Consider the following 15,390-nt stretch of genomic DNA (forward strand, 5'->3'; position numbering starts at 1 on the left):
GAATGAGCAAACACAGTATGGGGGGAGGGGGGATAATGTATTGGACTTGGTATGAATGAGATGAAGACCAATACTAAAAATGAATGGTCAGTAGTAAATGAGCCGTTCATTAACTGGCAAATACAGGGTACAGAGGGAGGGCGTCCCACACCCCACTGTACCTAACAAAAAACAAAGTCAGTAAAGGAAAGTCAAAGTTCAGAAATGTAAATTCAGTCAGACCAAAATAGTGGTCTGTGGGTAGTCTGGTAATGGTTAAAATCCTGGTGAGGCCTCACCTTGTGATGAACGTGGAGTGGTTCCTGGTCCTGTCCTGTTCTGTCCTGGATGTCCCTGCTCCCTCTCTGTCACTGCCGATGGTAGGGCCGTATTCCGGTAACTGCCGCTATTGCAGTTACAGGCTTGGTCCCCACAGTGTCCGTATGCCGAATCCCATGCAGCGCCGCGATCTCGCGAGAGGTAGCGGGCTGTAAGGGAAGCTGCCGGCTCCGGACTGCTGTGCGCTCAACTCGCCAGAGGATGAGGAGACTTGGGCAGGTGGAGGGGAGGCACGGGTCACAGTAATGGCAGTGATGGCAGGAATGTGCAGTAGTTCTCTGATGCTCCTACGCGTGTCAGCTAACAGCCTTCCTTAGGGAGTAGTGATCGGCACCATCTTGGAGGTGGAATTTAAAGTGTATTGGGCGGGCTTAGTCTATGATGCGTGCCCACGTCATTGTATAAACAAATTGTCGCCATAGTTATTGAACGTAATGATGGGAGGGGAAAAAAAACGGAGGGGGAGGAGGACATATGCATCCTTAAAGTAAAAGAATGGGGGGGGGGAAGGGGGAGAAACTGGTAAACTGTGCTGGTCATGATGGGATAATAAATTGTGGACAGTCTTATTATTGAACACATTGAATCGATATTGGTAATATAATGAGTATTAGAAGTAGATAAATGATATTGTGCGTCATAGGAAGATGTATTCATGAATACGACATCTGGATAAGCAATAAATTAATATTACAGTTGATACTGTACAGTGGGATGAACTGTACTACTGTAGCTGGACATACTGATATGGTGTGGCTGTATTAGAGAAAGAAAGAGAAGGAGATTGGTATACTCCATTGCACTTAAATTGAGCTGTTCAATATTTAATCTAATATTCATACTCTACATGTAAACAGAGACAAGGGGAGGGGATGGAGGAAAGTACGGCATGGGAAAAGACAGTTGTTACACTGTACTAATCTGGTATCTGTCTGTAACCTTAAGGATGTATAATATTACAGATGAGCTGCTCATGCTGGTTCTAACCAGTGGATCTGTACATTATATATCATGCCTTCATATGCTCAAATGAAGGTTTCTTAGTGCAAGTGTGTCTGCCCTATTGAATCAAATTAGGGTCAAATTAAGATACACTGACTATACACAAAATACAATCAGTGTATATTTGCTCAAATATTGGGTGTATATGGAGTATGATTAGTATATATATGCTCCCTGTTGGATTAATGGGTATCATATAATATACGTGTATAGAGACAGGACTGGTGACATTAATGGGTTGGGATTAAGGTTTAACCTGTTATGATAGCTTTTATTTCATTGTCTAGGTTGAGTCCGTGTGGGGTTAAAGTCTTAAGGGCCTAATTCAGACCCGCTCGCGAGCGCTCGCAAGCGGGTCGATGGTGCCCTAATGTGCATGACGGAGGGAGCTCCGTCGTGCGCATGCGCGAGACCCGCATAGCGACGAGTCTCGCACCAAAGGGGGCGTGCTGTCGATGGGGGTGTTGCTGCCCAGACGGAGGCGTTCCCATGGGAACGCCTTCCATCTGGAGCCGGCCCCACTGACATCACTAGTGATGTCAGTGGGAGTGCTTTTGGCTCTGATAGAGCCAAAAGCACTCCTGGGCTTGCGGCAGCGAGACCCTACCGCAGGGTCTCTTCGCAAGCCCAATGGTCGCAATGGTCTTTTTGGCCGCGATGGTCTTTTTGGACGCTCACATAAGCTGTGGGTGGTCACCCACAGCTATGCGAGCGTCCAGGAGGCCGCTCCATTTTTGGGTAGGAGGACCCTGATTCAGAGCGAGCGCTCTGGTCAGAGCGTCCAGCTCTGAATCAGGCCCTAAATTCCATTATCTATTTTAATTTTGTTGATTATTTTTTCGTAGGTACCTCCTCTCCAGTTCTTTTTGACTTGTTTAATCCCTATAAAACACATACCTGTTGGGTCTTGATTATGTTCATCTTTAAAATGCTTGGATAGACTATGAGATTCTAGTCCCTTCTTGATATTTCTAATGTGTTCTGATATTCTGATTTTTAGTTTCCTTGTCGTCCTTCCCACATATTGTTCTCCACAATGACATGTTACAAGGTAAATGACCCCCATGCTATTACAAGTGAGATGATCTTCGATGTCATAGGTTGTCTGTCTCTGACTGGAACTGAAGGAGCATATTTTCTTTGTGGATTGTGGGTTTAATTTGCAAAATTGACATGTTCCACAATAATAAAAGCCTGAATCTAGTGTGTTACCCAGGAGTGTCTTCTGAATGGCTGCTCTGTTCTTCATATGGTTATGTACCAGTTTCTGTTTCAAATCTGGTGCTCTTCTAAAGATCAACTGTGGTTTGGGTGGAAGAAGGTCATTTAAGGTATCGTCTTCAAGGAGAATGTGCCAATGCCTACGAAGAATTTTATTTAAACGTTTGGGATCCTTACTGTATTGAGTGATAAACGGATTGTTTGGTTTCTTCTGTTTAATGGACCTATCTTTGTATGTGAGCAAGGACTCTCTATTGTCTGATTCTGCTTGTTCGAAAGCATGTTGTACTGCCTCTTGTTTATATCGTTTGTCTATGAATTGTTGTTTCATTGCTATTCCCCGTTTGTCATAATCTGACAATTGGCTGCAGTTCCTCCTGACTCTTTTGAACTGGCCTAAGGGAATGTTCCCCAGCCAATTAGTGTGATGCCCGCTGCTTGATAATATATAACTATTGACATCTACTGTTTTTTGATATGTTCTTGTAGCAATATGATCCTGTTGTATGTATATCGTTACATCTAGAAAATTGACTTCCGATTTGCTATAATGAGTGGTAAAACTAAGATTATTAGTATTTTGGTTTATGTAACTAAGAAATTGGTTTAGCTTGCTTTCCTCACCTTGCCAGATGAACAGCACATCGTCTATATACCGACGCCAGAGGACCAAGTTTGCCCCGAATTCATGCTCTGACCAGATGTTAAGGTCCTCCCACCTGCTGAGAAACAGGTTAGCATAACTCGGGGCAAACCTGGTCCCCATAGCTGTCCCTGTGTCTTGTCTGTAAAATGATCCTTCAAACCAGAAATAATTATGTTTGGGTATGAACATAGGGCCTGATTCAGACCCACTCGCGAGCTCCGTCGTGCGCATGCGCCAGACGCGACGAGCGAAGGAAAGTCCTTCGCTCGTTGTGTCCGATCAAAGGGGGCGTGCTGTCAATGTTGATTGACAGCACGCCCCCTTTGGTGGGCGTGCCGGGGGCGTGCCTCCCTGACGGGGGCGTTCCCACGGGAACGTCTCCCGTCAGAAGCCGGCCCACTGACATCACTAGTGATGTCAGTGGGAGTGATTTTGGCTCTGATAGAGCCAAAATCACTCCGGAGCTTGCGGTTGAGAAACTCAACCGCAGGCTCCGGCTCGCAAATTCGATGGTCGCGATGGTCTCGACCATCGCGACCATCACAATGCACGCTCGTATAGCCTGTGGGTGGTGACCCACAGCTATACGAGCGTCCAGGAGGACGCTCCATGAAAATGGAGCCCGGCCCTCATTCAGAGCGTGCGCTCTGCTCAGAGCGTACGGCTCTGAATGAGGGCCATAATGCAATCAGTTATGAAATCAATCTGTTTTTTATCCATATCTGGATCTTGTTCTAAAAAGTATTTAACCGCATCTGTTCCCTGCTGGTGATCAATAATAGTATAGAGTGAAGTTATGTCACTTGTGCATAACCAATAATCTGCATGCCAGTCAAAAGTCTGTAGAGACTTGAGGATATCAGTGGTGACTCTAATATGGGATTTCTGTTTTTGTACGTAAGTCTGTAAAAATGAGTCTATGTATTTGGACAGATTACTGGTCAGTGAATATATGCCCAATATAATTGGGCGACCGGGCGGTTTCATGATGTTTTTGTGAATTTTTGGTAAGTAGTATATGTATACTACTAGTATATATATTTGGTAAGTAGTAGTTATGCGAGCGGCCAATAATATGGTCACGATGGTCAAGACCATCGCGACCATTGGGCTTGCGACGAGACCCTGCGGTAGGGTCTCGCTGCCGCAAGCCCAGGAGTGCTTTTGGCTCTATCAGAGCCAAAAGCACTCCCACTGACATCACTAGTGATGTCAGTGGGGCCGGCTCCAGACGGAAGGCGTTCCCATGGGAACGCCTTCATCTGGGCAGCAACGCCCCCGGCACGCCCACCAAAGGGGGCGTGCTGTCAGTCACCATCGACAGCACGCCCCCTTTGGTGCGAGACCCATAGCGACAGCTTGGCTGTCGCTATGCGGGTCTCACGCATGCGCACGACGGAGCTCCCTCCATCGTGCGCATGCGCATTAGGGCACCATCGACCCGCTTGCGAGCACTCAGCGCTCGCGAGGGGGTCTGAATTAGGCCCTTAAGACTTTAATCCCACACGGACTCAACCTAGACAATGAAATAAAAGCTATCATAACAGGTTAAGCCTTAAACCCAACCCATTAATGTCACCAGTCCTGTCTCTATACACGTATATTATATGATACCCATTAATCCAACAGGGAGCATATATATAGTATACTAATCATATTCCATATACACCCAATATTTGAGCAAATATACACTGATTGTATTTTGTGTATAGTCAGTGTATCTTAATTTTACCCTAATTTGATTCAATAGGGCAGACACACTTGCACTAAGAAACCTTCATTTGAGCATATGAAGGCATGATATATAATGTACAGATCCACTGGTTAGAACCAGCATGAGCAGCTCATCTGTAATATTATACATCCTTAAGGTTACAGACAGATACCAGATTAGTACAGTGTAACATCTGTCTTTTCCCATTCCGTACTTTCCTCCACCCCCCCCCCCTCCCCTTGTCTCTGTTTACATGCAGAGTATGAATATTAGATTAAATATTGAACAGCTCAATTTAAGTGCAATGGAGTATACCAATCTCCTTCTCTTTCTTTCTCTAATACAGCCACACCATATCAGTATGTCCAGCTACAGTAGTACAGTTCATCCCACTGTACAGTATCAACTGTAATATTAATTTATTGCTTATCCAGATGTCGTATTCATGAATACATCTTCCTTTGACGCACCATATCATTTATCTACTTCTAATACTCATTATATTACCAATATCGATTCAATGTGTTCAATAATAAGACTGTCCACAATTTATTATCCCATCATGACCAGCACAGTTTACCAGTTTCTCCCCCTTCCCCCCCCCCATTCTTTTACTTTAAGGATGCATATGTCCTCCTGCCCCTCCGTTTTTTTTCCCTCCCATCATTACGTTCAGTAACTATGGCGACAACTTGTTTATACAATGACGTGGGCACGCACCATAGACTAAGCCCGCCCAATACACTTTAAATTCCACCTCCAAGATGGCGCCGATCGCTACTCCCTAAGGAAGGCTGTTAGCTGACACGCGTAGGAGCATCAGAGAACTACTGCACATTCCTGCCATCACTGTGACCCGCGCCCCCCCTCTGCCAGCCCAAGTCTCCTCATGCTCTGGCAAGTTGAGCACACAGCAGTCTGGAGCCGGCAGCTTCCCTTACAGCCCGCGACCTCTCGCGAGATCGCGGCGCTGCATGGGATTCGGCTTATGGACATCCAGGACAGAACAGGACAGGACCAGGAACCACTCCACGTTCATCACAAGGTGAGGCCTCACCAGGATTTTAACCATTACCAGACTACCCACAGACCACTATTTTGGTCTGACTGAATTTACATTTCTGAACTTTGACTTTCCTTTACTGACTTTGTTTTTTGTTAGGTACAGTGGGGTGTGGGACGCCCTCCCTCTGTACCCTGTATTTGCCAGTTACTGAACGGCTCATTTACTACTGACCATTCATTTTTAGTATTGGTCTTCATCTCATTCATACCAAGTCCAATACATTATCCCCCCTCCCCCCATACTATGCTTGCTCATTCACATTCATCACAACTCGTGATTCACAGTACTTACAAATTAATTAATAAATATAATACATGTTAGGACTATTATAGTGTCTCAGACTCAGTCATTAATATATGCTATCATTTGTACACCAGTTACGGAGCGCAGTCCCACTTTTGATACATGTGTGAGTCCACACATGGGTCATTCCTAGTTCCTACTGGAGAGACTTGCCTACACTCACCTCACACACTTTCTTAACTCGCACAAGTTATTGGACCCATTTCAGTCAGGCTTTCGTTCTCAATACTCCACAGAGACAGCACAGACTAAGGTAGTAAATGATCTGGTCACTGCCAAGGCTAAAGAACATTACTCACTTCTAATTCTTCTAGATCTCTCTGTTGCCTTTGACACTGTTGACCACTCTCTTCTCATACAAACACTACAATCCCTAGGTCTTCAAGACACAGCCCTTTCTTGGCTCTCATCCTACCTGTCACAAGCGTGGAATTTAGGAGCTGTGTTCCCGGACTGGGCCTTGGATCTGTATTATTTGGCGCAGACGCTCGCTGGAGGAGGCTTGGCTTAATGAAGTTTCTCCGCATGAGAGGGTGCAGCGAACTGACAGGAGTTTGAGGAATGCGGCAGTAACGAGATAGCTAGGAAGCTGCGTGGAGCGGCTGGATAGCCTAGGGTAGACGTTGGTAGCTGAGTGGCTATGTGGAGCGGCTGGATAGCAGTGGGTAGACGTAGGTAGCTGAGTGGCTACGTAGAGCGGCTGGATAGCCGTGGGTAGACGTTGGTAGCTGAGTGGCTACGTGGAGCAGCTGGATAGCCGTGGGTAGACGTTGGTAGCTGAGTGGCTATGTGGAGCGGCTGGATAGCCGTGTGTAGACGTTGGTAGCTAAGTGGCTACGTGGAGCGGCTGGATAGTCGTGGGTAGACGTTGGAAGCTGAGTGGCTATGTGGAGCGGCTGGATAGTCGTGGGTAGACGTTGGTAGCTGAGTGGCTACGTGGAGCGGCTGGATAGCCGTGGGTAGACGTTGGTAGCTGAGAGGCTACGTGGAGCGGCTGGATAGCCGTGGGTAGACGTTGGCAGCTGAGTGGCTACGTGGAGCGGCTGGATAGCCGTGGGTAGACGTTGGCAGCTGAGTGGCTACGTGGAGCGGCTGGATAGCCGTGGGTAGACGTTGGTAGCTGAGTGGCTATGTGGAATGGCTGGATAGCCGTGGGTAGACGTTGGTAGCTGAGCGGCTACGTGGAGCGGCTGGATAGCCGTGGGTAGACGTTGGTAGCTGAGCGGCTACGTGGAGCGGCTGGATAGCCGTGGATAGACGTTGGTAGCTGAGCGGCTACGTGGAGCGGCTGGATAGCCGTGGGTAGGCGTTGGTAGCTGAGCAGCTACGTGGAGCGGCTGGAGCGCAGTGGGAAGGCTACTTAGCTAAACTAAGAAACTAGTTGCACTGGCAACTTGTGTGAGCATTGGGGATCCTTTTATAGTGGACACTGGGAGCTGACAGGCTGAGAGAGAAGGAGAAGGCTCCTCATTGGTGGAAGTGGGGTCACATGGGCAATCCAAGATGGCCGCGCCCATGGACCGGAGGACAGCGCTTCCTGGAGGTAGTCAGCGGGGACCAGCGGTGAGCAGGAGCCGGCGTGGGAGCAGCACAGCAGCGGGACCCTCCAGAGGACAACAGCGTACAGCGCGGGAGCCGGAAGACAGCGCGGGTCAGCGCCCGCACAGGTAAGCGACGGGGTCTGATTCTGGGGTCTCCAGGCCGGCGTGTGACAGTACCCCCTTCTTCAAGAGTGGCCACCGGACACTTCCTTGGTTTATGAGGAAATTTCACATGGAATGTTTGACCAGACGGGGTGCATGGACATCGGAGGCATTTATCCAGATTCGTTCCTCCGGACCATAATTCTTCCAGTCGATAAGGTATTGAAGACGGTTGTATCGACAACGGGAATCTAAGATTCTGTCAACTTCGAACTCCTCTCCCTGCTGTGTTTGAACACTAGAAGCTTTAGGCAGGACCTTCTGAAATCGGTTTAAGACTAGTGGTTTTAAAAGAGAAATAAGGAAGGAACTTGGAATGCGAAGAAATGGAGGAAGCTTTAACTTGTAAGCCACAGAATTCAGGACTTTGATGATTGGGAATGGACCAATGAATCGCGGAGCAAATTTCATCGAGGGTACTCGGAGTCTTAGGTTTCGGGTAGAGAGCCAGACCATATCCCCAGGTCGGAAATTTGGAATCGCTCGTCTTTGGCGGTCAGCAAATCTCTTGTACCGGGCTGACGTTTTAGTCAGAGAGGAACGAACCTTTTCCCAGATGTTGGAGAATCGTTGAAGGGACATTTTGGCCGCAGGCACATCTAATGTGGGAAGAAGAGGGAAATCTGGCACTCGGGGATGTTGACCAAAAACTGTAAAAAAAGGAGTTGAGCTGGTGGATGTGTGATAATGATTATTGTGGGCAAATTCGGCCCAAGGAAGAAGTTCAATCCAGTCATCTTGGGAGGAGGAGACAAAAGTGCGCAGGAACTGTTCCAGGTCTTGATTGACCCTTTCGGTCTGACCGTTGGTCTGGGGATGATAAGCGGTAGAAAATTTGAGTTTTACCTGAAGGGCTGAGCAGAGTGACCTCCAGAACTTCGCTACGAACTGTACTCCCCTGTCGGAGATGATCTCTTGAGGAAGGCCGTGGAGCTTGAAGATCTCTGTTATAAAGCTCTGGGCGAGTAGAGGTGCAGACGGAAGCCCAGTAAGTGGTACGAAATGAGCCATTTTAGAAAAACGACCCACGATAACCCAAATTGTGTTGTGGCCCCGAGATGGAGGAAGATCAGAGATGAAATCCATAGATAGGTGAGTCCATGGCTTAGATGGAATTGCAAGAGGTTGGAGTTGACTGTGTGGAACCGAGGTATCTTGTGTTGGGCACATTTGATGCATGAAGACACATAAGACCTGACGTCCTTTTTCATCGAAGACCACCAATAGGACCGCTGGATAAATTCTAGGGTTTTATCCATACCCAGGTGACCAGAGAACCGGGAAGCATGAGCCCAATGCAGTAACCTCTTGCGGAGTTCCGGAGCGACGAAAGTCTTCCCATCCGGGGGTATAGAAGATAGTTGAGTAGAGTCGAAGGAAGCGGAATTCAAGATTGGTTGGGGCTGCTCCATGGGTAGATCAGGGTTGCTCGTCATGGAACGGGAGAGTGCGTCGGCTTTGAGGTTTTGTGAACCGGGGCGATAGGAGACTTTGAAATTAAATCTGGAGAAAAACATTGCCCACCGGGCTTGACGAGGGTTCAAGCAATTTGCAGATTTAAGATAAAGGAGGTTCTTATGGTCAGTAAAAATGGTAATGGGGTAATGAGCTCCTTCTAGAAGATATCGCCATTCTTCGAGGGCTAGTTTCATGGCGAGTAACTCTTGATCTCCAATGGTGTAGTTCTTCTCTGCAGGCAAAAACTTCCGGGAAAAGAAACCACAGGGATGAAGTTTTTCATCTTTAAATCGCTGGGAGAGCACTGCACCGACACCTTCAGAGGATGCGTCCACCTCCAGGATAAAGGGCCGGGTGGAGTCTGGTTGCTTTAAGATGGGAGCGGAGATGAAGGCTTGCTTAAGAAGTTGAAATGCAGAGGTAGCTTCGACGGGCCATATAGTTGGATCTGCTCCCTTGCGGGTGAGGGCTGTAATCGGAGCTACCAGAGTCGAGAAACCTTTTACAAACTTGCGATAGTAATTGGCAAATCATTAGGAATCTTTGTATGGATTTTAAGGAAGAAGGAAGAGACCAATCAAGAATGGCTTGTAGTTTTGACAAATCCATTTGAAGGCCTGTTCCGGAGATAATGTATCCCAGGAATGGTACACTTGAGACATCAAACAGACACTTCTCTAATTTGCAAAACAGTTGATTGGACCGCAACCTCAGAAGGACTTGTTTGACCTGGTCTCGATGAGTTTGGAGGTCTTGAGAAAAAATCAAAATGTCGTCTAAGTAAACGACCACACACTTGTACAAGAGGTCCCGGAAGAATTTCATTGACGAAAAACTGGAAGACGGCCGGAGCATTACAGAGGCCGAAGGGCATAACGAGATACTCGTAGTGCCCATCCCTGGTGTTGAAGGACGTTTTCCATTCATCGCCTGGACGGATACGAATTAAATTATAGGCTCCTCTTAGGTCGAGTTTGGAAAAAACTGTGGCTCCCTTGACTCTATCAAATAACTCTGTGATGAGAGGAAGAGGGTAGCGATTCTTAATAGTTATTTCATTAAGACCCCGGTAGTCAATACACGGGCGCAAGCCACCATCTTTTTTTTTTACGAAGAAAAATCCAGCCCCTGCTGGAGACGTGGAAGGTCGAATGAAGCCTTTATTTAAGTTTTCCGTAATGTACTCCGACATGGCCTGAGTCTCAGGGAGAGATAGAGGATAGGTTCGGCCCCTAGGAGGATTCTTCCCGGGAATCAGATCTATGGGACAGTCCCAATCACGATGGGGAGGTAACAGGTCTGCGCTCTGTTTGCAAAAGACGTCCTGAAACCCATCGTAGGCTTTGGGCAGGTCTGTAGAATCCCGTACAACGGAAGATCTGATAGGTATTACCCGCTGAAGGCAACCTTTGAAGCAATTGGAACCCCAGGAGATTATTTGCATGGTGGTCCAATTGATTTGAGGTGAATGTCTCTGTAGCCAGGGTAATCCGAGGACTAAAGAATGAGAGGCTTTGGGAATCACTAGGAAGGATAGTTGTTCGGAATGGAGCACCCCAATGGTAAGTTTAAGTGGTGTTGTACGATGGGTGATGGTTCCACTAGAAATGCGACTACCATCGATGGCGGTTAAAGTGATGACTCAAGGCAACGCTTCCATGGGGATTTGATGCTTCTGGACAAATTCAGTAGTGACAAAGTTCTCTGCCGCTCCGGAATCCAGGAGAGCTAATACAGCTTTGGAACCTCGAGGACACTTTAAATGAGCCTGGATGGTGGAATCAGACTTCCTTTGTGATTCAATGGCAACTCCTAACTTAACCTCTCTTTCATAAGTTAGGAGGAGGCGTTTCCCGGACGAATGGGACAAGTTTTAACTAATTGTTGAGGAGATCCGCAGTACATACAGAGGTTCTGCCTCCGCCTTTTCTGACGCTCCTCAGCCGATAAATGAGAGCGGTTGACCTGCATGGGTTCTTCGCCCAGAGGAGGAGAGGGTAAGCGGGAAACTGGACGTGGCCTTCCACGATCAAATCTGCCTCTTTCCAAGGCACGCTCCCTGTGACGGAGATCCACCTTGTTGCAGAGGGAGATTAACCCATCCAAACTGGTTGGAAGGTCACGGGAAGCTAGGTCGTCTTTGAGCCTTTCAGAAAGGCCACTCCAGAAGGCAGCGATGAGGGCATCCTCGTTCCAATTGACTTCTGAAGCCAGAGTCTGGAACTGGACTACGTATTGGCCGACGGTCCTGCTGCCCTGACGGAAGCGTAGAATATCAGCTGATGCGGAGGTGGTTCTTCCGGGTTCATCAAAGATTTTGCGAAATGCAGCAACAAATTCGGGGTAGTTGGAGAGCAGGGGATCCGACTTCTCCCAAAGGGGCGAGACCCAATCGAGTGCTTGGCCAGAGAGTAGAGAGATGATATATGCCACCCTGGTTCTGGCCGTCGGAAAGTTGGCGGATTGTAGCTCGAATTGGATTTCGCATTGATTTAAAAAAACCCTGCATAATTTGGGGTTGCCATCGAACTTGCTCGGAGGGGAGAGCTGAAGACGAGCAGGAGGTAGAACCGGAGGAGCAGGTGACACCACAGGAGGAGAGGCGGCTTGGGAGCCAGCGGGAGCGGGATGAGCCAGTAAGGACTGGATGTTGTCCAGGCGTGACGACATATCTTGGATAAATTGGATCAGCTGAGCCTGAGAGGTCTCCTGTCTTTTCAGACGGGATAGTACATCCTGCGAGGCTTCTATCCCAGATCCTTGACCACTTGCCGAGTCCATCGGGCCAGTGCAAACTGTCACAAGCGTGGAATTTAGGAGCTGTGTTCCCGGACTGGGCCTTGGATCTGTATTATTTGGCGCAGACGCTCGCTGGAGGAGGCTTGGCTTAATGAAGTTTCTCCGCATGAGAGGGTGCAGTGAACTGACAGGAGTTTGAGGAATGCGGCAGTAACGAGATAGCTAGGAAGCTGCGTGGAGCGGCTGGATAGCCTAGGGTAGACATTGGTAGCTGAGTGGCTATGTGGAGTGGCTGGATAGCAGTTGGTAGACGTAGGTAGCTGAGTGGCTACGTAGAGCGGCTGGATAGCCGTGGGTAGACGTTGGTAGCTGAGTGGCTACGTGGAGCGGCTGGATAGCCGTGGGTAGACGTTGGTAGCTGAGTGGCTACGTGGAGCGGCTGGATAGCCGTGTGTAGACGTTGGTAGCTGAGTGGCTACGTGGAGTGGCTGGATAGCCGTGGGTAGACGTTGGTAGCTGAGTGGCTATGTGGAGCGGCTGGATAGCCGTGTGTAGACGTTGGTAGCTGAGTGGCTACGTGGAGCGGCTGGATAGTCGTGGGTAGACGTTGGTAGCTGAGTGGCTACGTGGAGCGGCTGGATAGTCGTGGGTAGACGTTGGTAGCTGAGAGGCTACGTGGAGCGGCTGGATAGCCATGGGTAGACGTTGGCAGCTGAGTGGCTACGTGGAGCGGCTGGATAGCCGTGGGTAGACGTTGGCAGCTGAGTGGCTACGTGGAGCGGCTGGATAGCCGTGGGTAGACGTTGGTAGCTGAGTGGCTATGTGGAACGGCTGGATAGCCGTGGGTAGACGTTGGTAGCTGAGCGGCTACGTGGAGCGGCTGGATAGCCGTGGGTAGACGTTGGTAGCTGAGCGGCTACGTGGAGCGGCTGGATAGCCGTGGGTAGACGTTGGTAGATGAGCGGCTACGTGGAGCGGCTGGAGCGCAGTGGGAAGGCTACTTAGCTAAACTAAGAAACTAGTTGCACTGGCAACTTGTGTGAGCATTGGGGATCCTTTTATAGTGGACACTGGGAGCTGACAGGCTGAGAGAGAAGGAGAAGGCTCCTCATTGGTGGAAGTGGGGTCACATGGGCAATCCAAGATGGCCGCGCCCATGGACCGGAGGACAGCGCTTCCTGGAGGTAGTCAGCGAGGACCAGCGGTGAGCAGGAGCCGGCGTGGGAGCAGCACAGCAGCGGGACCCTCCAGAGGACAACAGCGTACAGCGCGGGAACCGGAAAACAGCGCGGGTCAGCACCCGCACAGGTAAGCGACGGGGTCTGATTCTGGGGTCTCCAGGCCGGCGTGTGACACTACCTATCTAATCGCTCTTTCACTTTTCGCTTTTCTGATTTTAACTCCACTTCCTCTGTCAGTTGGAATACTGCAAGTCTCAATCTTAGTTCCTCTGCTTTTCTCAATCTATACCACCTCTCTTGGTAAACTAATCAGCTCTTTTGGTTTTCAGTATCATCTGTACATGGACGATACTCAAATCTACATCTCCTCCCCAGATTTGTCACCATCTGTGCTGGTCCGTGGCACTGAATGTCTCTCTGCCATTTCATCTTGGATGGAATCTCACTACCTCAAACTTAATATATCCAACACAGAATTAATTATATTTTCACCGGCCAATAGTAGTTACCAACTGGATAGCTCTATCACTGTTGACAACTCGACAATCAACCCCAACTCACAAGCTTGCTGCCTAGGTGTCATCCTTGACTCTGAACTGTCCTTTGTTCCCCACATTCAATCTGTCTCAAAATCCTGTTACATACATCTAAAAAACATAGCCAAAATTCAACCATATCTGACACAAGACACTGCAAAAACTCTAATCCATGCACTCATTATTTCCTGAATTGACTATTGCAATAGTCTTCTTACTGGTCTTCCCAAAAACAGACTCTTGCCACTACAATCCATTATGAATGCAGCTGTGAGGCTGTTCTATCTCAACAAACATTCATTGTCTGCTGATCCACTCTGCCAGTCCCTCCATTGGCTACCGGTCTTCTACAGTATTCAATATAAAATACTCACACATTTCTTCACTCATCTCAAAATATCTTCCAACCCGACCTCTCTGCTCAGTACAAGATCTGTGTCTCTTATCCCACCGCATTACTTGCTCCCATTCACAGTTACAGGATTTTGGGGGGGCTGCACACACCCTGTGGAATGCCCTCCCACACCCAATAAGACTTTCCGCTAGTCTCCAAACATACCAGCGTTCTCTGAAAACTCACCTCTTTAGACAAGCTTATCAGATTCCAGAATCGCCCACATAGCTTCCCTATCTAACTCCCTTCTTACAATATACAAATATCACATTTTCTCTTTCTTCAATTTCACATCATCCTAACCCTAGGCCAGCTTTCCAGTGTGACTGGATCGTACAGCTCACCAAGAACCTCTGCAATCTGACTGGACCAATTTGCAATATGTAGCACCTATCCTTGTGTATCAATACCTATTTCCCTATAAATTGTAAGCGTGCGAGCAGGGCCCTCTTACCTTTATGTCTGTCTCTTACAACCTAGTTTTCTTCATTTGATGTTGTTTAAAATTGTAAAGTGCAATGGAATATGCTGCGCTATATAAGAAACTTAATAAATAAAATAAATATCAGTAGAAAAGAAGAAACAAATATATAGGATATAAAGAGGAGAGCCAAGATGAGGAAAGAAGGGAAGGGGGAGTAGAAGACTCAGCTCAACCACTTGTATATGAATGGAATACAAGTCATAGAGGTCCTGGCCAATTTAGAAAAATATATTAAAAGCAGTGGTGACCTGGAAGTGGGAGGTCCAGGGTTCCCATATTTTAGTGAAACTCTTAGATGAACTCCGTAGGATACTCTTCATTTGTTCTGTAGAGTGAATGTGCCAGATTTTAGCCAATGGCTGGTGCCTCCATTTTCTTCCGCACCAAGGCAATATGACACTTGGCGGCCAACACCATGTGGCAAAATAATTTATACTGATGGTGACTTGCTTCTAGGACACATGCTGGCAGAAGAAAATGTTTGGAGTAAGAGGGACAGAGATATCTAGAATGAAGCTGGCAAGGGCACAAATTTCTTGGCATAAGGGAACCAGCTTTGGACAACTCCACCATATACAAGGGCTGATTGTCCCATAGGTAGATGTGGCAACGCTATGCTGGTTAT

Source organism: Taudactylus pleione, unplaced genomic scaffold (genome assembly GCF_031769625.1).
Source record: "Taudactylus pleione unplaced genomic scaffold, aTauple2 ptg000012l, whole genome shotgun sequence".
NCBI lineage: Eukaryota > Metazoa > Chordata > Amphibia > Anura > Myobatrachidae > Taudactylus > Taudactylus pleione.